The sequence below is a fragment of the Canis aureus genome, chromosome 5 (assembly GCF_053574225.1).
Source record: "Canis aureus isolate CA01 chromosome 5, VMU_Caureus_v.1.0, whole genome shotgun sequence".
Taxonomy (NCBI): domain Eukaryota; kingdom Metazoa; phylum Chordata; class Mammalia; order Carnivora; family Canidae; genus Canis; species Canis aureus.
In genome coordinates, this window is record NC_135615.1 from 44278803 (window position 1) to 44303745 (window position 24943).

The 24943-nt window shown below is 38.7% G+C and overlaps 1 long non-coding RNA gene across 1 annotated transcript in view; it reads right to left on the reverse strand.

Annotated features, from left to right (window-relative positions):
• LOC144314104 (uncharacterized) overlaps nucleotides 1-24943 on the reverse strand; it is a 425152-nt gene that overhangs the window by 11746 nt on the left and 388463 nt on the right. The window contains exon 16 of the long non-coding RNA XR_013379769.1: nucleotides 21418-21538. This is a non-coding gene — a long non-coding RNA (uncharacterized LOC144314104). The remainder of the gene's footprint in view (nucleotides 1-21417; nucleotides 21539-24943) is intronic.

The following is a 24943-nucleotide window of genomic DNA, read 5'->3' on the forward strand; positions in this document are numbered from 1 at the left end:
CTCATTACATTTAGGATTTTTTTTCTACACTTAATCTAGAATGTTCCTGTTTAGAAAACATACCCAGAGGGCAGCCCCGGTGGCGCAGCGGTTTAGCACCGCCTGCAGCCCGTGGCGTGATCCTGGAGACCGGGATCGAGTCCCACATCAGGATCCCTGCATGGGACCTGCTTCTCCCTCTGCCTGTGTCTCTGCCTCTCTCTCTTGCTCTGTGTCTCTCATGAATAAATAAAAAATCAAATCTTAAAAAAAAAAAAAAGAAAACATACCCAGAAATGCTCAGAATCAGTGACTGATTAAAAAATGCTTCTCTAGAGGAGCAAGTTCATTATTTACCCAAATCATTACTAAATGATAAACAAGTGAGGTGAGAGTAGTTACCATGAGTCATAGTGCCACCTCAGGAATAATTATAGGTAACATTTCTGTAGTGTAGACACTAGTCTAAGCACTTTACACATAATTAAATCATCTGGTCTTTGCAACAACCTTGTGAGAAAAGACTTTGTTGCCTTCCTGTTACAGGGGAAGAAAAAGAGACCCAGAGAGATTGAGGAAGCTGTTCAATGTCACAAAATCATCAAGTGGTAGAACTAGGATTTGAACCTTAGGCAGGCTGGCTCTAGAGTCTGTGTTCTTAACTACTAGGTTATGTTGCCTCGACTTGATTGTCAAAGATGGAAAAGGGGATATCTGGACTACTGGACAGTGCCAGGGCTCTGACACATCCCCAGCAGCTACCACCACCGCCACCACCAGCAACAGTCCTCTAAATACTGTATACATATCCATGTCCTAATTGCTGAACTATGAATGTTACTCTGTTTGGAAAAAAAAGGTCTTTGCAAATGGAATTAAATGAGGGATCTTGAGATGAGGAGAGCACCCTGGATTAGAGAGTAGAGTCTAAATTCAATAACAAGTATCCTTCTAAGAGAAAGGCAGAGGAAGATTTGAGACAAGGAGTTCCCTCCTGAAAGAGGGAACACAGCCACGCAGGTAGAGGTTGGAGCAAAGTGGCCTCAAGTAAAGAAATGGTGACAACCACCAGAAGCTGAAAGCAGCAAAGAACAGATTTCCCCTAAAGCTCCCCAGGGGAGGAGAGGTCCTGCTGGATTTCAGACTTCTAGCCTTCAGAGCTGTGAGAGAAGAAGTTTGTTATTTTAAACCACTCATTTTGTGGTAATTTATTACTGCGGCCTCCAGAAATGAATACAAATATATAGTGCTTTCCAGCTTTCAAAGTGCTTTGGTATATGTGATCTCATTTAATCCACATGCCCCTACACTTCATAATGGTTGAGTTTGGTGAGCCAGCTCCACCAGCAAATGACTGTAGGACCTCGTGCAAGTCACCAGCCTCTGTCCTCTATCCCTTTATTTGTAAAATGGGGCTAATAACAATGCCTACCCTGTGCCCTTCACAAGGTGTTACAACGATCAAAAGGAAAGAACTCATGTGATTGTACTTTCTATACTGAGAAGTTCCCTTTGACTCAGAGCTATTTTTACTTAAGAAGTCTTCATGTGACAGCTCAATCACTGCCTGGATAAGGATGTGGGCGCTGTGAACATATACCTGCTGGGCATGGGCATGCTACTGCCACTTCGTTCTCCAAGACCATCAGCAGTTTGAATCCTCTCAAGGCAGGGAGGGGAGAGAATGGAAATCATGGGGAAACTAGGACAGGGCCAGAAATGCAGCAAGACAGAGTTCAGTCATTGCGTGAGCTGAAGATTAGCGTCATAAGGCTGGCTGGCTTCTCAAGAGACATTTGCTGTAAGAGCAGAAAGGCAGAGACCCTGTTCCCCCAAAGCCCATGCTCTCTGCATGATCAGAAGCCAGGGGCCACCACAGAAGGTGTGAGTGGAGGTTCATTTTCCTGCTGATCTTTCATTTCTGAGCCTTTGGGTGATGATGGCTCTGAAAGGTGGTAATTAGTACCAATCGAGGTGATGTTTTTGTGAAGCTGACACCTCTCCATTAGGAAATGGGCTACAGCCAGGGGACCAGCCACTCAAGCAGGGCACAAAAAGCTAAATGATCAATGTGTGGCCAAACCCTGCACAATTAAGTGTCTTCCCCCAACCATGCTCTACTGCACAATGGAAACCCTTGCAAGGATGGAAAATGGGAGCTACAAGGTTGAATGGCACCCTAAGCCTTGGAATAGAAATATAAACAATGACAAGGAAGAAGAAACACAATGGGGGAGAGAATAGGAATGGGGGCAGGGCAACTCGGTGTGCTTGTATGGGAACAGAATAAGCCCAGATGGGAGAGAAGAGCATGTAAATCAAAGGCACTACTCTAAATTCAGTACAAAGCAAATTCATGATTTTTAATAAATTCTGTCACTTGCATTATGTCAAACTTCTTCCCTCTGTTTCTTCCACTCTTTATTCAGTCTCTGCAGGTACCTAGAATTCTACTTAAACTTGGCATCATTAAGGAACAAAAACTTCACTCAGGTTATTACAGTATCTTCTAACTTTCTCCTCTTTTCTCTTTAGCTCCAACCAAACCTTCCTCCATACCTCCATACTTCCATACCTTTTTTAAAAGACAAATTTCAATGCGTAACTTTCCTGCCTAAAATCATCACTGGCTTGCTATTGCTAGTGCATACTTAAATAAAATCTAAGATCCTCAGTACAACCCACCATATGTTCCAGTCGCTGCTGACCTCCCCAAGGCCAACCTTGTGCAGCACTCCCTGTCACTTTGTCTTGTCCTTTGCACTTTTCTTTTCTGGCTCAGGGTCTTCAAATAGGTTATTTTTTTGTACATATAGGAATATAACTGTGTGTCTATGTATATTTATGCATATGTAATGGAAACAGACAACCAAATGTAATATGTATCTAACCAAGTGAGATATATTCTCTTTGCCTAGGGAGCTCTTTCTCTTGCCCTGCGCATGACCAACACCCACTTCCTGTTCTTCCGACACACAGTAAGATCTTCCCAGACCCCTCCTCCTCTATTTTAATCATGTTCTCTCTGTTACTCTGTCTTGAAATAACATTATTCTTTCTCCTTTTCACCACAAGTGTGAGATATATATATATATATGAAATATAAGTGTTCCATATACATTTTTTATATATAAATGCATATGATTTCTGTTTGCCTTTTTGCTCTCCCACTAAATTGTTAGCTCAAAGAGGTAGGGACATATATACTTTGTTCCCAGCAATAAAGCCAGATACTTTACCCCAACTGCTGATATTCTAAGATTCAGTTAGTCAGGAATAAGGGCAGAGACAGGGTTGGACTGGCAGTTTTTCAAATTTCATCAGGTAATTCTAGTGTGCAGCTAAGGTGGGGACTGTTTACCCATCCTTTTAAGAAGGAAGGAACTGAAGCCCAGAGAGGTCATGTGACTTGTCCAAGGTCTTTTGGCTGCTATTAGCAGTGGAACTGAGGACTCAGTGGAGTGCTTTGTCTCTCTCTCTCTCTCTTTTTTTTAAGATTTTATTTATTTGTTCATTAGAGACACAGAGCGAGAGAGAGAAAGGCAGAGACACAGGCAGAGTGAGAAGCAGGCTCCATGCAGGGAGCCTGACGTGGGACTCGATCCGGGGTCTCCAGGATCACGCCCTGGGCGGAAGGCAGTGCTAAACTGCAGAGCTACCTGGGCTGCCTGCTTTGTCTCTTTATACACTATAATGTTCCTTCACCTAACTTGGAGAAGCTTTCTGAAAGAGAAGAGAAAGATTCTTTCTTTCTTTCTTTCTTTCTTTCTTTCTTTCTTTCTTTCTTTCTTTCTTTCTTTCTTTCTTTCTCTTTCTTCTTTCTTTCTTTCTTTCTTTCTCTTTCTTCTTTCTTTCTTTCTTTCTTTCTCTTTCTTTTTTTCTTTCTTTCTTTTCTTCTTTTTCTTCTTCTTCTTCTTCTTCTTCTTCTTCTTCTTCTTCTTCTTCTTCTTCTTCTTCTTCTATTCTTGTAAAGTAACTTTTGTACCTTTTTCCTTGAATTTCTCTGGTTTTAGCACTTAAAAAAAGGAGAAATCATGCTTCACGCACCATTGTGAAGGTTAAATAAGCTAGTATTTGTAAAGCACTGAGCACAAAGCCTGGCGAGTTTTAAGAGATCAATTACTGTTAGCTTTTAAAGTGTTATAGGAATCTTTGGGAAAAGGCATGCAAGGTAGAAATACCTTTTCTTCCTTCCTTCTTCTTTGCTTTGTTCTTTTTTCTTCATACAGGTGTAAAGAATAGAGATGTTTCAGGAGGTCTACCAATTGCTAGAGCAATAAAATACTTTTTTTTTTTTAAAACCAGCACTCATTACTGCCTGTTAGCTTTAAATGCCCCCCAGATGTCTCTAGGTAGTATAATTTCACCCTGCCAAGTGAAAGCATTTCAAGGTGCTCAATCATTAAACAGCTACTTAAAACAACTCTTTCAGGGCTTCTCCTTCCCTTGGGCATCCATGCTTGTTACTCTGTCAAAGTGCCTATTTCCTGGAATTAGGCTTCAGCTGACTGCCTAGATGTTGGTATGCCAGACTAATTATTTTTCCAAGACAGCACTGGAATCCTTGGGATACCAATTGAATTTGCTCCATATGGTAGCCCTGAGAATCACAAAATGATGGTTATGTGGAACTTAGTCTCCTGCTATTTACTTACTAGTTTATTTTCTGCATGGGCCAACCAAAAGATGAATGTGGGGGGCAACTCCAAACATGGTAACTGGAGTGTTCACTTAGTCTTATCTTACCAGCACTGGCTTTGTGTCCTTAGCAAATCCATATTAGAAATGATGGTTCATTTGTAGGATCATGTACTAAGGCAGAAATGTAGCAAAATTAGAGAATTTTTCAGAATGGGACTTTTGAGGATTACCTCATCCAACCCCCTTGAGAATATTATTCATTTAATATTACATTAATGCAACATTTTGCAATCTACCAAGAAATCCCTCTACAATTATCATTGCCCATCAAACGGTGACAAGAAGATTTCGGAAAGCTGCAGATTTTGATATGGTAGGGCAGTGGGTAGGTGAGGGAAAGGGGGATAAATCTTGTGTGGTGACAATCCAGGGAGCCAATCAGCAAGGAAGGGACAGTCTAGGGCAACTGGCAATCAATAAAACTTTATATCTACAAAGCTATAAAAAAGAACTACTTTTATATATAATAGGGATGAATATCAAAATAATTATATAGAGACAAAGAAGTCAGGCAAAAAGACTACATACTGTATTCCATTTACATACAGTTCTCCATATCTAAGAGTAAAAATTAAAAGTAAAAATTAATCTTTTGTGATAGGAAGCAGATCAGAAGTTGCTTGTGACTGGAGGACCACCATTCATCTGTTTCCTCTAGTAAGTGACTTGGCATCACCCTTGAACCCCAAGCAATCAACTCAGTTACAGGTCCCATAGATTCCACCTTTTTTTTTCTTTAAGATTTTATGTATTTATTTGAGAGAGAGAGAGAGAGAGAGAGAGAGAGAGAGAGAATGAGTAGTGGGGAAGGCAGAGGGAAAAGGAGAAGCAGGCTCCCCAGTGAGCAGAAAGCCTGACATGGGGTTTGATCCCAGGACCCTGGGATCATGACCTGAGCTGAAGGCAGACATTTAATGGATTGAGCCACCCAGGCGCCCCCAGATTCCACCTTTTAGAGTTATTCATAATCACTCTTTCCTTGCTATTCTCGTGGTCCCTCTCTTAGGCTAAATCTTCAAACATCTTATCTATTTTTAGTAGTCTCCAACTGATCTCTTTATCTCTGTTTCCTGCCTGTTCTAATCTATCCTCTGTACTTTTATCAGAGTAACTATTAAATGTTTTCTCTTTTTATATTGAAAACATAAAATATGAAACATTTAAAAAATGATTTTAAAACATGAAATTATAAACACCTATGAGTCTATCACTCAGAATTAAGAACTGTTCACATTTTGGAATTTCTACTTGGTATATTATTTAAAAAGAAAACTTACTATGAAATCATGTTTGTTTTTCCCCCTATCTTCTACCCCACTGATGCTTTCCCGTTTTTAACACTGTCATATATCTGTATGGATCTATTTAGTCATGTCTTTATATTCTTACTAAATATCTGTATTCTTATGTTAAAAATTAAATAAATGGTACCCGCAACTTGCTTTATTACAAGTCTTTGAGATCTATGTGTTTTGATATAAAGAGGAAATGGACCATATATTGTTATATAATATCCTATCATATTAACAAATCACACTTTATCCATTATCTTATTGGTAGGGCATTAATGTTTCTTTCCTTTTTTTTTTTTTTGCTATTAACAGCAATTCCTAATAAACATCATTGTCTATGTCTCTGTAGTGAGATGAATGATATTCCCAAATATTTGTTCATGTCCTAATCCCTTGAATCTGTGAACATTACATTATATGGCAAAATATGTGTTTAAGTTAATGACTTGAGAGGAAGCTCTTATCCTGGATTATCCAGGTGGGCTCTAAATTCAATTATATGTATCCTTGTAACAGAGAGGCAGAGGGAAATTCAACAGCACACATAGAGGTGAGGGTGATGTGAAGACAGAGCAGAAAGAGACATAAACACACACAGCCACAAGCCAAGGAAGAGCAACAGCCACCAGAACCTGGAAGAGGCAAGGAAGAAATTCTCCCCGGGCCTCTGAAGGGAGCACAATGCTGCCTCCACCTTGATTTCCAAATTCTGGCCTCCAGAACTGTGAGAGAACAAATTTCCGTTATTTTAAGTCATCAAGTTTGTGGTAATTTGTTATAGCTGCTATGGGAAACTAATAATGTACTATGCATAATCATTTTCTAGCATTTACACTTAGGAGTCGTAGAATATGTATATTTTATACCTTATTTAGGAGTTTGGAGAGGATTCTAATTTATATTCTCTACAGCAATACATAATATTTTCCATTTCCCACATCCTTGCCAGTTGCTGATATTGTTGGAGTTCAAAATCTTGGTTAGTCCAAAAGCTATAAAAGAGTATTTCATTATTATTTCATTTGCACCTCCCTGATTACTTGTGAGGTTGAGAAAATGTTTGTATGATTCTTGGTCACTTGAATTTCCACCTCAGTGAGTTTCCTATTCATAATCTTCATACACGTTCATTGGTTTGTTTATATTTTTCTTATTATTTCAGTAGTCCTTTACATTTCTGAATACTAATCCTCAGTCTCTTACCGATAGTTCAAATATTTTCCATAAGTCCTTGTATCTCTTAACAATGATATATTCTGAAGGAGAGGAGCTTTACAATTTAAAGATTTAGCAGATTTGTTCTTTATGAGTCATATTTTTTGTGTCTTGCCTAAGAAATCTTTCTCTACTTTCAAGTCAAAGGCTTTCCTATCCAATTTTTTTTTTACATTTGTCTTAAAGTTTAGTTTTCCACATTTGATGTTCAACCTAATAGGAACCCATTTTTAAGAATAGTTTAAGCAGTAATATAATTTCATTTTTTTCCTTTATAAAAGTCACTTACACCATTTTCCCACTGGTTTGTAATACTACCTTGATCACATAAAAATCACATAACCTGTCATTTCTGGGTCTCTAGTGTCCCAACCTGCAGATCTATATGCCTATATCAATGCCAGTGTCACTGTTGAATTCCTAAGGGCTCAGGAAGGAGCTGCATATGACCTCCAGAATAGAGATGCATCTGCCTGAGTCAAGAGAACACAGGAAGGATGTAAGCTCTAAAGGAACTCATGATAAGTTCCCATGGAGAGAGATCCATTTTGAGCATCTACTGAACCCAAAAGTGAAATGTTACCTGGTAAACTAAGAATTGCCTTCTTCTTTTACTTCTCTCTCTCACATCCTTTTCAATCCTGGCTGGGTCAGAAAGAAGAGCTAGTAAATGGGGGAGCAAGTGGGGACGCAGAGAGAACTGAATCAATCACACCCATATTGCCAGAGGCAGGCAACCATTAACTAGGTCTTAGCACAGTGAGTGGGGAGAAGTCCTACCTCTCAATGAATCTGAAAGCCCCTGTACTGGACTGGACATTCTAGAAATATGCAGGCAATGAAATCATGATTTCAGACCTTATGTCCTTTGTAGGCAGGTGAAAATTATCCCATTAAATAAATTGGAAGGGTCATTGGTAGGGAAAAATAAAGTTGTATCCAATCACCTCTCCTAAGTCATGCAGTCAACCCCTTAGTTACATGTTATTCTCATCTCCATCCACTCCTTAAACCTCTCTTCATTCAGTTGTTGAGTCACTACAGTTCCTCAAATCAACCCACTGGTTGATGCCTCCAGAATTTTGCACAAGCTGGTCTCCCAGCCTATAATGTCCTCTGTCCCTCCTCCTTCTTCTCTACCTGGGTAATTCCTAGTTATCTTTCACAACATTGTCTCTCCAACATCACCTTCTCTGAGATACATTCCTCTAACCTCCTCTTTCCCAGCCATATTTAGATGCATACTCCTATATAAAACCTCATCACATTATAGTTGTTGAAATTATGATATATTGTTGATTTCATGTGTGCCTCCCCACCCCCAAATATGTCTTATAATATCCTTTATGCTTAGCATAATGCCTCCAACATAGTAGGCAGTCAGTAAACAACTGCCAATGGCACGTGGTAAGAGTAAAGAATAGATTAAGAGCCCACACCCAAGATTCTTTTGGGAAATCCCCAAGCTTTTGGAGAAGAGTAAAAGACCTCTGGAAGGTATACAGCAGGCAGGAATTAGGAGAAATTAAACTGGTAGCAGAAAACAGGAGAAGGTAGATCTATTCATAGACAACATGGGCATAGCATGCTTAGAAGGATCATCTTTGAAATCTGAAGGATTTTTCCTCCCGTGTGGACCTTGAAATTACCCCCCCTTTTTTTTCAGGTTCCCTGGAAGTTTGAGTTGGAGAGGGAAGTATGGAAAAAGCTAGCATTCATAGGCATTATCAAGATTTTTGTTCAGTTGAACTTGAGTATTGTGAGATGAAACGATGTGGATACCAAAAAGATATATTCCCAAGGTTCCTAGAGAGACACTCAAGTGAACATAATTAAATGAAAGGAAATTGAAATAAATGTGTAGGATGTGTCTGGCACTGTTCTTGGCATACTACTTCACTCAAGAAAGAATTCTGAGGATCCTGAAGAAAACAACAAACATTTCTTTTTTTTTTTTTTAAGATTTTATTTATTTATTCATGAGAGACATACACACAGAGAGAGAGAGAGAGGCAGAGATACAGGCAGAGGGAGAAGTAGGCTCTATGCAGGGAACTTGACATGGGACTCGATCCCGGGTCTCCAGGATCCCACCCTGGGCTGAAGGCGGCGCTAAATCGCTAAGCCACCTGGGCTGCCCAATAACAAACATTTCTGATAGAAATTCTACATGAGGAAATCCCTTAGCTTAGAACATGGAAAGACAGACAAAAAGAGATATGAAAATCTGCATACATGCACACACACATTTGTATCAGCATTTCATCACTGCCTCTCATGAGTAAGTGCTACTTTCTTGACTCTTTTCCCTGTAAATGATCCTGCTCATGATGTTTATAATAAAATGCAGCAGTAATAAAATATGGTGAAAGATGAATGGATGTATTTAAAAAGTAGTTATACAAAAGACTGTTTATGTTGCGTGGCAGACCATTTTTCATACTAAAAGTGGCTAAATTTATCTACATAAATCATGATCATGTTCACTGCTTTTTCCTGTAAAGACTTACTGAAAATGGACTGACTTCTCTAAACTCTTCCAGATTTAACCTCTAGTCTTTGTATGTTGAGCACTGGATATCAACAGTTAGCTTATTGTTGGTCTTACCTGAAGGTGAACCACTTCTCTCTGGGGAAATCCTAATTCCTGAGAAGCCCACTAGCTGCAATTTTTTTTTTAACTCTTAGTATTCATTTTCAGCTTTGACATAAAACAGAATAGTGGATTTGGGAGCCAAAAGACCAGAAGTGAAGACTCTTAAGAGATTCTGTTTCTTCCTATTGTTATGGAATAAAAAGAGCGTCAGGACTGGCCTTTGCTCCTTTCTAGGCCTTCCTTTCTCAGGCTGAAGTCCAGTGAGGAGGAATTACTGTTTGTTTGCTTCTATACCATCAATCTCTCTCATCTTTTCACATCCCCACCCTTCTCCAGCTGACTACTGAAATCTGAAGACATTTGTCAGAGATTTTTCTTGCTTGTATTAAGGTTTTTGGTGGGGGAAATCAGAACAAATTTGTCATATATGTAAGTTTTATAATAATTGTCATCATCATCATCATCATCATCATGGATTCCAACATCTTCATAAATAAGAACATTATAATAGTCTCTATCTCTTATTGATCATTTACTACATTCTTGGAAATGTCTAAGAATGTTTCACAAATTATCTCATACAATATTCACCACTACTTCATGGAGTAGGTAATGATATTATTTTCATTTTATACATGAGGAAGTTCGAACTCAGAATTTTTAAATGACTTGCCCAACGTCTCAGAGAGTGAGAGTAGCAGAGCCAGGACTGAAATCAGGGCTCTCTGATTCCAAACTCATGTTCTTTACCACTGTACCATATGTATGCACACAGCACAAAGTACTCTTCATTGTTTATGGCTTTTTACTTTGGGAATTTTTTCCCAAAGATGTTGTTTTGGCAACATCTTAATCCCAGTCCTAACTTTATAGCCACCCAAAAGCATATACATATCCTACAAACTCATCTTAAGGTTATTCTAAGCAAAATATAATTACAAATTATATTGTGGTAAGTAATTTTTTAAAAGTAGTTATTCAAAATAAAATATGCAGCAGTTCTCATGCTCTCTAAGGGTGACTTGTGGAAAGTTGATTCTTTATAATTTTAATTCTATATTTTCTGTTCCTCGGTTCCTTTTCTAAAAAGTCTTTTTAAGAAGGACTAAATCAGAGGGAAAAATTAATGTGATTTTAAGGGCAGATTGGTTTATGCTGATTTTTAATTTTATTCCATTTCCATATTTGAACATCACTTAGTAAGCAAAATAGTAGTAATATTTTTCTTGACAAGGCATAAATTATAAATTCCCATATTCCCTAAAAGAGACTTTACAGAAAGAAATTTCACTGATATGAAGTTAATTTGAATCCATTTACAAAAAAATTCATGAGGTTGCATATATTTGACAAAAATGTACAGAACTTGTACAATGAGAACAATAAAACATTGCTGAATTAAAGTACAGAAGATCTAATTCAGTAGGAGAGATATACTATGTCTACGGATTAGAAAACATTGTTCAAAGGCACTATAGTGAAGAAAGAGGTTCAGAGTATGCCACTCCAAAATATGCCACTCTGGAATAAAGATTATTTTGAGCTAAATGCAATTAAGAAAAAGTAGACACAGGATGAGCTCTCTGCCCCCTTCCTATTGTGTGAAAGCAAAACATAAATTCCCATTGTGGAGGTGTCCTCCTCTCACTTCCTTACCAGGATGGGAGAACAACCTTATATTTTGAGATGAGATGCCACTAGAAGTCTACAACAAACAAAACTTACTAACTAGCCCTCATCATCCATTAGCTTCTCTCTATATTTACCTTCCCACAGTATGTCACCCCTAAATGCCTAAACTTCTTTTCCTGTCTTGTCACTTCTCTACAAATTTATTTTCTTTTGTTAAAATTCTATCTAAACCCCATGGTCTAACCACTCCTTCCATTTATTCATCACTAAGTTTCTCCCACATGTATATGCACTACTTGTTTGTTAATAAACTTGTTTGTTTTTCTGTTGTTAGTCTATCTTAGTCTTATCAGTTACTTTTCATGGTCACAGATGTGGAACCCAGAAGAGTAGAAGGAAAATTTTTTTTCTCTGCTATAGGGTCAAAAACCTATGGTCCATGGACCAAAGCTGCCTGCTTTTGTAAGCAGTTTTATTGGAACATGGCCATGCCTATTCATTTATCTATTGTATGGCTGTTTTTGCCCTCCCACCTTGCCAAATTTAAAATATTTACCATCTAACCCTTTAGAGAAAAAGTTTGCCAACTCCTGAATTGTAGATTTAGCATAATCTCAACTAAAATCCATCAGATATTTTTGGTATGTAAAAACTGAAAAGCTAATTCTAAAATTTGCATGGAAATGCAAAAGACCTAAATTGACAATCTTGAAAAATGACAATATTAGAAGACTGACAGCAACTGATTTTAAAGTCAATTTGGACTGCTTAGGGCTCTGCCACCTGGCTGGCATTTTTCCTAAACTTTGGACCTCCTCTTTCTTGATTCTGACTTTTAAGGAAGTCTCTTCTTGAAAGGACCCATTTCCTTGATGGGTTTGTACAGGGAAAGAGATGATCTTCATTCCACAGCTTGTGTGACATATGCAGTTCTGATGAAAGGCTGAGTGTGTATGAAGGTAAAAGAAAACAACTTCACCTACTAAACTCAATGCGCTTCACGGCTGGTACACATGAGTGCCACTCCAAGGGAAAAGTCTTTCATGGAATGATTTCTGAGTCAAGCAGTCCCTTGACTTTAGTGTCTCCCACTCCGTGGGATTCTACTTTGACCTTTTCTGCTATAACCACTTATGAATCCACTATTTTTTTAAAGATTTTGTTTATTTATTTATGAGAGACACAGAGACAGAGACACAGGCAGGGGGAGGAGCAGGCTCCATGCAGGGAGCCTGATGTGGGACTCAATCCTGAGTCTCCAGGATCAGGCCCTGGGCTGAAGGCAGCGCTAAACCACTGAGCCACCCGGGCTGCCCTGAATCCACTATTTCTCCCTCTAGAGTTCAAGTGTGGGCAAAACCAAAATCCTCTTCTTTTTCTTATTCCTTTTACCTCATGCATCATCTAGGGTCCTCTACCCCTTAGCCTCAAAACAAGCCAGTTAAATAATGTTCTTATTTTTAATTGGCAAAAGACTTCTAAAAGCTATGAAAACCAAAAGCAGAATAATCAAGAAAATAATGAATCCCACAACTGTCCGATTTATAAAGCTTGGCTTGTCGGTCTGATAGGACTAAAATTATGTTTAGGATACTCAATTTTGGTTTGGTTTCATGCTTTGTCTCAGATCTTTGTCATCCTCAGGTCATTTCCTAATATTCAGAAACTGATCTAGATCTTCTTGGACAATCCTTCATATTTTGCTCAGTCTAAAGACTGGCAACCAATGCCTTAAAACAATTTTTTCATGTTTCTGCCACCTGTATTTCCTAGGGGTCTCTAATTCAACATCTGCTTGGAGATATGAGCCTAGTTCAAAAGTGACTTAAAATGCGGTGGTGGTTGATGCTTTCCATTCCCAATAATTATGTAGCATTGTTAATATGGTCTCATAGTTAAGACAAAATGATTTTAAAATCACACTGTCTGGTTTTAACTCCTATTTCCACTTTTGCTAGCTCTATAACTTCGGGCAGGTCACTTAACCTCTCCATGCTTCCATTTCCTCATCAGTAAAGTGAGGATGATAGTGCTTACCTAGAAGCCCTATTTTGTAAGGTTATGTTGGGTATACATTGGGATGATAAACAAAATAGACTAAGGAATCACAACTATTTGTCTCTATTTTATCACTAATTTTTTCCAGGCCTCAGGTATCAGTTTTGCTCACCTCTGAGTTAACATTGAATAGGTGAGGAGGCAACTCATTTTTCATGATGCCCACAGATATAGGGAGGGTGTATATCCCTAAAAGAAATAGACAATAATCTAAATTAGGTGGTAGACAGTGTGATGAGCAGAGCAGTAGAGTGATATTAGTAGAGATATACTCTTCAGATGTGAGCAAGAATGCTACAGGAATGCCCCTCTAGCACTGGCCAGCCCACTGTCTAACTCAAATTTCCAAAAAGTGAAAATTAAGCTCATTTCTTTCTTTCTTTCTTTCTTTCTTTTTAAAATTCTTATTGGGGGATACCTGGGTGGCTCAGTCAGTTAAGTGTCCAACTCTTGATCTCAGCTCAGGATTTGATCTCAGGGTTGTGAGATCAAGCTCTCCATTGGGCTTACAGTAGGAATGGAGCCTACTTAAAATTTTTAAAATATTTTTAATTTGAGTATAGTTGACACACAATGTTACATTGGTTTCAGGCATACAATATAGTGTTTCTCTTCTCCATATGTTATACTACGCTTACCAAAAGGATAGCTACTATCTGTCATCATACAACATCATTGACTATATTCCCTATGCTGTGCCTTTTATATCAATGACTTATTCATTCCATAACCAAAAGCTTGGATCTCCCACTCCACTTCACCTATTTTGCTTATCCTTTAATCCCCTTTCCCTCTGACAGTCATCAGTTTGTTCTCTGAATATATAGGTCTGATTCTGATGTTTTTGTTTTGTTTTTTTAAAGATTTTATTTATTTATTCATGAGAGACACAGAGAGAGAGGCAGAGACACAGGCAGAGGGAGGAGCAGGCTCCATGCTGGGAACCTGATGTGGGACTTGATCCCCAGCCTGGGATTATGCCCTGAGTCAAAGGCAGCCTCTTAACCACTGAGTCACCCAAGCATCCCTGATCCTGATTTTTTATTGTCTGCTTATTCATTTCTTCTTTTTTTTTTTAAAAAATTCCACATATAAGTGAAATCATATTGTATTTGTCTTTCTCTGATTTATTTCACTTGGTATAATACCCACTAAGTCCATCCATATTGTTACAAATAACAAGATCTCATCCTTTTTTTATGGCACATGGTGTGTGTGTGTGTGTGTGTGTGTGTGTGTGTGTGTGTGACCATTTTTTTTGGTCTTTTTTATTTTTATTTTTTTATTTCTTCTTTATTGGAGTTCAATTTGCCAACATATAGCATAACACCCAGTGCTCTATTCATTTGTTTATTAATGGATACTTAGGTTGCTTCCATATTTTAGCTACCATAAATAATACTGTAATAAACATAGCGGTGCATGTATCTTTTCAATTAAGTGTTTTTGTTTTTTGAGGGGTAAATACCTCATAGTGAAATTATTGGATCATATGGTATTTTTTCTTTTCTTTCTTTCTTTTTTCTTTCTTTCTTTTACCTCCGTACTGTTTTCCATAGTGGCTGTATCAATTTACATTTCCCACCAACAGCATATGATGGTTCTTTTATCTCTAGATCCTCACCAACACTTATAATTTCTAGTCTTTTTGATTTTAGCCATTCTGATGGGTGTGAGGTGACATCTCGTTGTGGTTTTGATTTGCATTTCTCTGATGATTAGTGATGGTAAGCATCTTTTCTGATGCCTATTGGCCATCTGTATCTCCTGGTGTCCATTTTTTTCTTGTATGTTTTTCCCTTTCCAAAGAAAGGAAGCAAAGCCCTTCATACAGGTGGAAACTGTGGCTTAAGTTTTATTTCTTCAGGTAGATCCTGTTATCATTCTCTTAATCAGATTTGTGAGTCTCCTCTAAACTTTCACCAAGTACTGCATTTTCTTCTGCACTATGAACCACAGCTGGATATGACATTCTACCAAGGTCTGACTTATGGTGATTATAAAAAGATTAGCACTGCTCTATGGTGCTCTCTTACTACCCCATTTGGTGCCCAATGTAATCACAAAACTACATCACTACTTTCTGAGTCTACAAGTATTTTATTTAGATATAATATGTACATGCCCAGTATACTAATTCATTTGAAAATGTCTATCATTGGGATGCCTGGGTGACTCAGTTGGTTGAGTCTCTGACTCTTGATTTTGGTTCAAGTCATGACCTCAGAGCCCTGAGACTGAATCCCACATTGGGCTCTGCACTCAGCAGGGAAGCTGCATGAGATCCTCTCTCTCGCTCTCATTCCCTCTACCCCTCCCCTTGGTTGTGCACACACACCACACACAGAATTAAATAAATAAGTCTTTTAAAAAAAAAAGAAAATGTCTATCATTATTACAAAGGCTACTTTGCTGAGGTTTTTTCTCTCACTATGTTCCAGTGGATAATGGAATTCTTCATTCTGACAATGAAGCAGAGAGGGGTCATAAAACTTCATTCTGCAATATTTTCCCTATTTGCTATGTGTGCATTCCTTACTGATTTAGAAATTACTCAAGTTTCCAAAAGAAGGAATGATTTTAAATAGGAATCGTTAAAACATTCTGATGCATTAGTATTTCTCTCTGGGATGAATGTTAAAAATAAGAGTTATGTAGGTGGAGACAGAAAAACCAAATGTAGGAGGGAGAGGGAGGACGGACTATAATTTCTACTCGACACATGGCTATTCTGGCTATTCAAGAAGTGATGAGATTTTAGGTCAGCCAAAAATGCAAAAGATAACCTGAAGAAGAAAAGGGCTTACAGATATGGTTGTAGAATGCAGTTATCTCTAACTCACCCTGTCTTTGCTCCAGAGCATTTTATACAGAGAGAAGGCTTATTATATCTACCAGTGAAGTTTCTTAATGAAAGCAGTTTGGTTATGAAGACATACTCCCATTTGTGATCTCAAAAAACACCAAAGTAGACTTAAAATATTAGCATTATTTCTTCATGTACTATGTCAGCACACACAAAAAATATTTCATTACTTTTGAGGTTTTGCTGCTTAAAGAACAAATTGGGCTAACAGTTCCCCCTTATTGACACATAATGGAGAAATTCTTAAACTATATCAAAATCAGCTAAATGAAAAAAAAAAAAAGAAAAAATCAGCTAAATGTTGTAAAACCCCCAATATTTCAAGGGCTTTTAAAAAGGTTTATTTCTTCTCTCACAGTCCAATGCAAGGTTCTTTGAAGTGGAGGAATGGAGCAGGAAAGTCTCCTCCTTGTGGGTGTTTGGGTCCTTACATCTGGAAGTTATGCCATTTTCTGGGACCCTGGGGTCACCCTGGATCCTCAGGCATGGGCTGGCAGAGAAGAGAGGGAAGGAGTGGAGGACAAAGCCTAATAGTAATAGCCATTGCTTCCACCCACATTCTTTTAGGCAGACTATAAGGGAGACTGAGAAATATAATTTAGCTGTGTGCTCAGAAAGGAGAAGAAACAAGTTTGGTCAGCATTCAGCAAGTGTCTGCGATATAAATTTAAATTAAAGATCACATATTAACAGGACGGAAGCTGAATGTTGCCCCCAGTTCTGAAGTTCCTTCAGGCTTGTAGCCAATCCTTTAAAAAATCGAATGAGTTTAAAGATTTGAATATGAGTAGAGTTCACACTTAAAAAAAAACTATTATTTTGGGGTTCTCTTGAAAAATCAAAAGATTGAACAGACTTCTGAACCTACATTTCTACTTGACATGAAATGGCTGGAATGAAGTAGCAGCTGCCCCCTTAGCCAGAGGCCAGCTCTCCAGTTTATCCTTCAGCCTGCTTCACTCACCCAGCTGCCTGGCCTCCTTGCTTTCTCTGGTCTGCATAATGATTTCATCTTGTTGATATTTTATATCTTGTCATTAATACATTAATAACAACAATTTACTTCAATAGATTGATTTGGGTGAGCAATTGTTAGACTGTGTTTTATTTTTTTTAAAGATTTTATTTATTTATTCATGAGAGACACAGAGACAGAGAGAGAGGCAGAGACAAAGGCAGAGGGAGAAGCAGGCTCCATGCAGGGAGCCTGATGTGGGACTCGATCCCTGGTCTCCAGGATCAGGCCCTAGGGTGAAGGCAGTGCTAAACCACTGAGCTACCTGGGCTGCCCTAGACTGTGCTTTAATTGTGGTGAAAACTGCTAGTCAACTCTATCTGAAACCCCCTTTCTCCACAGAGATCATGGTCCAATTAAGAAAGAATTGAGATACATATTTTATTTTTAGCTTAATCATTTGTTTAGTCATAATTCATATTCTGAATAGGATGATAATCTATCACGAGCACAGTTTGTTGAATGTGAACACTTTGCTTTCCTATTTCTTCTGGATCAATGCTTGCTGGGCTTGTGATTTCCAATTCCTTTTTATGGATTAAGAGCACTTTACAGACACACAGGTCTCAGGCAACACAACAAGCCTTGGGTTGATAGCAGAACAGTTTACAGAAATATAACCTACTTTACGGTTGTTGATCATTTGCTATTTGGGGGAGAGGAGTGAAGTAAGGTAGATTTGGTGTGTAGCTATGAAAAAAGAAAACAACAAACCTACCTTAAATAGAAGATTGATCCCAATATAGCTCCTTTGTGCTTCTTTTAAGATGAACATAAAATTGTTCCACAATTGATGTTTGGAATATCAACTACTTTGAAGGAGGAGATTGTTGGGTGAATTTTAAATGACAATTATAAATGAATTGTTTCTTTGGAGAACTCTGCACAAATATCTAAGGGTTGACTGTCAGAAGTCTGTATATCATTCTAAAAAGAAGGAAATAAGTTATCAAACTTAAAATGGATCAAACTGTCTACAAGAAATTATCTCTTAACACCCTGAACAGGTGAAAAAAATAAATATAAACATACCTAAGGCCAATTAACACTCACAAAATAAAAGCACATTATATTGAGAGCTTTATCTTTTTTGTTTGCTTTTTTCTTAATGGAGCAGAGATTAAAGTATTATTTTTTAGAGTCACCTGAAGGTTTTAATGTTCCTGGGAAATTTACTTATGTATGTAACGGCAGCCTTTCTATTGCTTTTCAGTTTACATGTTTGCATTTACATAGAATTTACATAAATTCTGAGCAAGAGAAGTTTTAAGTGGATTTATAAAAACACCAACAGAAGTACTGACATCATTTTTAATTTTTATTATTGATTTGGATGAGAGGAATAAGCTATAAGCTACTTGCTCAATTTTAGGCTTAAGTCAGCTCTTGGTATCAGGAAATAAACAGTAGCATAATTACAAATCCTAGTGAAGACAGAAAAAAATCTCTCTCCTGAGATAAAATATGAGAGGAATTTTTTTTTTAATCACCTTGAAGGACTATCAAGGGAAGCTGTCCCTGGAGAAAAATAAGTTATTGAATGATGTGGGCTGCAAGAAGCCCACTGGAGAGGATCAGCATTGTCCTCACTCACCCAGCTACAGATTCCCACCCAATGTTAGGAAATGGGAATTATCCTCTTGTCCCAGATCAGGAAACTAAGGCTCAAACAGGTTGATCGACTTGCCCAAAGTCCATAAGCTAAATAATTAGGGCTGTAGGAATTCAAGTTCAAGGTCTCCAAACACCAAAATCTGAATTGAGAAAAGCAGACATGAATATAGAGAATAGCACACCAAGAGAGAGACTCAGATTGCACAAAAATGGACAGCAGCTTAGGTTTTAAATGTGGTTTGCCAACTAGATGACTAAAAGGAAGAAGTTTCAAAAGACCTGAGGCTAAGTGGGCTGAGGGATATAGTAATTCTCTCTCCAACTCCCAGAGACCGAAGACCGAAGCCTTAACCAGGGCACTTTGGTACCAGAAGGATACATGCTGGACAAATTCCAATAGAGCAATAAAAACAATAATGGGAACAGAGATTTATCTGTTGGAAAAATACACAAATCTAAGTGCCTCAAGCTTGCTCAAAAGGGCAGGAGGGTACTATGGACGGCAACCCTTTGAAGTGTGCATAGTACTAAGGAGAGAGTGTTCTGCTGTGGGGGTGTACTTGGGGGTTGGAAGAGATGAAACATGGACAAGAAACCTCTAAGCTGATAGCAGTAAATGTTTTTTTGGAAAAGTTACAGGGTAACTCCTTCAGGCTCTGATGTTTAACTTTCCCTGACTCACTCCTTTTCTGAGATTCCAATGTCTCCTGAAGAAACTCCTGTCCTATGCAGCCCCCACTGCTGCATGAGGAGCGCTGGCTGGATTGGCCCTCAGGGATGCTGCTCCCAGGGGTATGGCCACGGGAAGATTCAGATGGGCTGGGCAAGGTGACTCATTTGCTTTTCCTTCCATGGTCATTTCTATGAGTCACATACTTTTATCCAGTCCAAAATACAGGAAAGTAACATCAAAAAGCCTAACATGTTGTTATCAAACGTTTAATGAAAAAGAAAAATCCCCTCTCATATGATCCTTAAAGAAATGTTTATTTAGTCTTTCCATGTTGTTGCTATTTCTTTGATTTATCAGCATCCAGGAGGCAGGGTGAGGAGAAGGGAAGTTCTAAGACAGAGAAAGATTAAGGCAACTCTGCACTGCTGCTCTGAGGCAGTGACCAAGCTGCTGACCCTTGAAAAGAAAGGTCCAGCTCTTTTTCAATAAAAAAGGATTCCTTTTCTGAGCAAGATAGGAGTTCTAGTCAACTGAGTATTCTTCAGCTCTGTGTTTGTAAGAGCACGATGCCCACATCTAGTTAGCTGGAGACAGGGTAAGGTGGTAGGCATGTAGAGCATGGACATGGACATCAGATGGATCTGGATTTGAATCTTGGATCTGTCATTTACTAGCTATGTGATCTCAGGCATGATCCTTGACTACTCTGAGACTTACTTAGCTTTCAGATCTATAAAATAACCATTATACTAAAAACAATAGTAATGATAACACTAACATGTCTATCACTGCTGGAACTTGTATTGAGCAGGTATTCTTCTACAGACTTTACATATATTATCTCATGTAATTTTTACAACAACCTTACAGAAAGGTATTAATATTATCCCCATTTTCCAAATGCGGAAACTGAAGCAAAACCAGTTTTCTTTCTTTAAAAGAACTTGCCCAAGGGAATAGAAAGTGGTAAAGGCAACATATCTGCCTCCTCGGGTTGTTGTGAGGCTTACTAGAGGTAAAGCAGCTAAAGGTATTAGTTCTAACTAAACAACAACAATATACATGCTTTTTAAAAACCAAAAACAGGGACGCCTGGGTGGCTCAGAGGTTGAGTGTCTGCCTTCGGCTCAAGGTGTGATCCTGGGGTCCTGGGATCGAGTCCCATATCGGGCTCCCTGCATGGAGCCTGCTTCTCCCTCTGCCTCTCTCTTTCTGTGTCTCTCATGAATAAAGAAATAAAATCTTTAAAAAAAAAAAAAAAAAAACAAGGAAAGGAGAACTCCCTTTCTAAATGCCCCAATTGTTACCTCTTTCTTTTTAAAATAAATGAATGAGCCTCTTTACTATCAACATCCTATGTAAGAGTAACCCACAGTATTCCTTATATTTGAACCCAAATTATCTATAAGTTGATGTAGATTATTTGCAAAAAAAAAGGTGTGAGCAACATTTGATACTAGGCTAGTACTTACTTCCCAGCTTTATTCAAGAAACCACTGTGTTCTTCCAATCAATCAAAATAAACATGCAGAAAACACTGGAAATTTACTCTTAGTAAACATGTTTACAAATCCAGGAGCATACTTCAGAGCAAAATAAAATGTCTTCTCTACACACACACACACACACACACACACCTCTAATATGGTGTTCAAGACCGTCTTTGAAGATGATGCTGAATAAAACTTTCTTATCCTGCATGTTAATCGGTGTATTAGTCTGGCTGCCATAAAACACCACAGGCTGGATTGGCTTGAAAAACAGAAATGTACTTACTCACAGTTCTAGAGGCTGGAAAGTTCAAGATCAAGGTTCTAGCAGGGTTTGGTTTCTGGTGAAGGCTTTCTTCCTGGCTTGTAGATGGCTGCCTTCTCACCATGTTCTCACAGGGCCTTTCCTTGACACATGTGGAAGGGATGAAGAGAGCCTTATAAGGCTATATAAATCTTATCAGATTAGGACCCCTATCCTTATGGCCTCATTTAACCTTAATCACCTCCTAAAAGCCCTATCTCCAATTACAGTCACATTGGGAGTTAGGATTTCCACGTAGGAATTTGATGGGGGACACAATTTAGCCCATGGCAGTTGGTTAGTCTAATCTGAATTTTGTGTAGAGGCCTACATATTTCAGAGACTCATTCATGACTCATTAAAATTTTCTATAGATTGTGGTCACCACTAGACCAGTAATGGTCAAAGGGCTGTGAATCAGGTGTTTGTGTAGTACATGAACAGATTAAACGTAATAGATAAGATCTCTTAGTAAAGCAGAATGAAAAGAGTCTCAGAATATAGGGTGGTGGTGTTCTTTCTAAAAATAAGTCTTGATGGCTATTGTGCTCCTAACACTGAGGGTTTTTTGGAACATAAACAAGTTACCTAAAAGCAAAAGTTAGATCTGGAAAGGAAAGGGCCCATTCTGCAGAAGGAACATGTTCTTTCCAAATGGTTTGCATAATTTCCTATGTAGCTTTCATGTTACAGAAAACAAACAGGTGTTTTGGATGACTATATAGACCAAGTTTCCATGTCTCTGAAATCTTACTGGGGCCAGATTAGTTTAAGAAGTCTTGTTAACTTTCCTTTCACATGTCATTTTAAACTCCAGAAGATATAAATGGGCTATTTTCTTGCTTTTAGACTTATTTTCTCCTTTTGACCAGGCATGCTCAAAAGTGGTGGTATCTTTGTGCACGGGTCTCAGTGGGGTAGTAGGGAAATGGGAGGGGTTGGATAAAAAACAAAACAAAACAGACTTTTCCAATTATGAAAATCCAGATAATAGCTTCTGGTACTCAAAACAGAACCTATTCTTAAGGCTATTGTCTTGAGAGTAGATTTTCAAGAATAAAAATTTATATTTCTCCCTTTAAAAGCCAAGATTTGGAGACTTGTCTTCCCATGGGGTAGAAAAGAATCATTCTTCCAGGACATCGAGGCCATGAATTTGCTGTTTTATGGTGGAGGAGTGATAGGATGCAGAGGGCATATGTGAGAGCCCTGTTCCATATAGGGGGTGGGGCCCAGGGAAGAGTCAGATAAAAAGACCTCTGTAGCCTTGGTGGTATTTGAATAGGTACAGGGAGGAATGATGGCAAAGAAAGCTGGCTTTCACTTTCTTAGGATCCCAGAAAGAAACTAAATTTCCATCTGCCACGAAACCAGGCTATAGCATAAAGGATCAGACAGTGGAGGCCCTGAGGTTTTGTGCCTCCGTTTCTGTGTGGAAAGACTGTGAGCCTCCTGGGGCCCTCTCTGGTGCCATGAAGGTGATGAAGCAGAGGCTAGGTTTGGATGGAAGGTGCTACAGAGGCTCAGAGGGCTCTGGGGTGGCAGGCAGTGCTTGCTGAGGAGAGTCTGGGCCAGCCTTGGAGCACACCAGGCCTTGATCAACTTGAGAGAGAGACCAGATCACCAGATCACCTGCTCCTTAGACCAGAGCAGCCAAGTGACCCCCACCACTAAGCTCTGTCTCTTCTTTTCCACCTTACCCAAATTTTGTTTAGGCTGTTGTAAAGACATGTTACGTTCAGCAGTGCTTGCTGCCTAGAACACTGGTCTGCTCTCCAGCTCACTCTTTTAATCATTCATTAAATCCCAGAAATGTGTCCACTCTCTGTAAATTTTCCAGACCTCTTTGACTCCCATTCATTCTTCTCTCTTGGGGACCCCACAACACCCACTGAGTGAGCAACTAGTTTTGGCATTTAATCGTGTGCCACCTGGACTACTATTTCCACGTTTGGATCTTTTCTCTTTTCAAAAGCAAGATACCCAGTTTCTGGCATGAAAGTACTTTTGTTTTCTCATATATAAGACTTCAAAGGAAGAAGATATTTAATAAATTCATATTGAACAAATGAAGGCACTTGACTGCCTCAAAGGGATGGCCCCAGAGTTAATTTGATTCAAAAGAAAAGTACAGGTCAAAGGAATGCTTCTTGTTTTGCCATTTTCTTGGAGTGGAAAGTCCCAGCCAGTTATCAATTAATAGTGAGTATCAACACAATTAATCTAGTGTTTAACAGAGGGTGACTTCTGAAGATAACTCCACAGACAGAGCCTATTGTGAAACAGGCTAAATTCTGCCACAATTTATTTCCCTCTCTGGTGATTAGTCTGAGGACTAATCACTTAACTCCTGTAATGCCACACATGGAAAATGTACTCTGTCCTCAGTCTCATATGAATTAACAAGCCTGTGTTCCACCTTCCAGAAACAGAGCAGGTTGATACAGGGCTCCTGGCTTTGTGAGTTTATGGGCTGAAGGATTTTTGGGTGAAAAGCAATGGTACAAACACAAAGGAACCATTATTAGGGTCATCATATTGATGTTCTTGTATTGTATCAGGTCAGGGGAGGATGAAACAGGGCAGGACTTGGGCAAGTGACAAGACAGACTAGCAGTGGGAGCAACAGTGCTAGGTAAACAGTTGTAAATCCCCAAGGCTGGACCTTGTTAACATTTTACAGAATGCTTTGTCTCTTTTAAGCAAACTACAAAGCAAGAATAAATTCACACAACTTCTTTGGAGGTCAGTGAGATTTCTCTGTTTCTGTGGGAGATCACTAATTAATGACAAACTAATTTGTAGCTTGAGGTTCACCAAGTTGGATTTAGAAACCACACACCATTTTGCTTAGTAGCTTGGAGGAGACAGCTTAGGTAGAGGTGGCACACACATAAAAATGGTTTGCCCAGTGCCTGAAAGGCAACCCCACAGTTGGGTCAAGAGAAGCTACCCATCTCTCTTTCTGGTGCCCTTTTGGTGATTTGTTTCTGTTCTCCCTGCCTATTTGGCACCTTGGCACCAAGATTTCCAAGGTTCTGAAGAGCAGCATATCATGGGTCATTTCTCCATGGGGGTAACTGAGGAAGGAAGGAAGCTTATTCTCAAAGTACATGTAGCAAGGGTGTGATTTGGGAAAGAATAAAAAATATTACTATTTTGTTGAACATAAATGGTCAAGGAGCTAATTTCAGTAAGAAATTCCAGGCAGAAGTTTCAAACTGTCATGGCTGCCAAGTATTACGGGGCAAGATATCACTAATTATCAGTGGACCAAAAACACTGCTAATTTTTCTTAGGAACATTTCAACTTTGGAAAGGGTATCAATTTAAAAATACAAATTAAAATGCTGTTTTTGAGATGAAATGAAGCCATAAGGAATTAAACAATTGGTCAATAAGTGGTATTTTTCTCAAATAATTGTTGAACTGTCTGTTCTAGAAAGGACTACGTGTACAGCAGAGAGGGAGAAGGATAAGGAGGACAGCAGTTGAGGAGGAGGATACG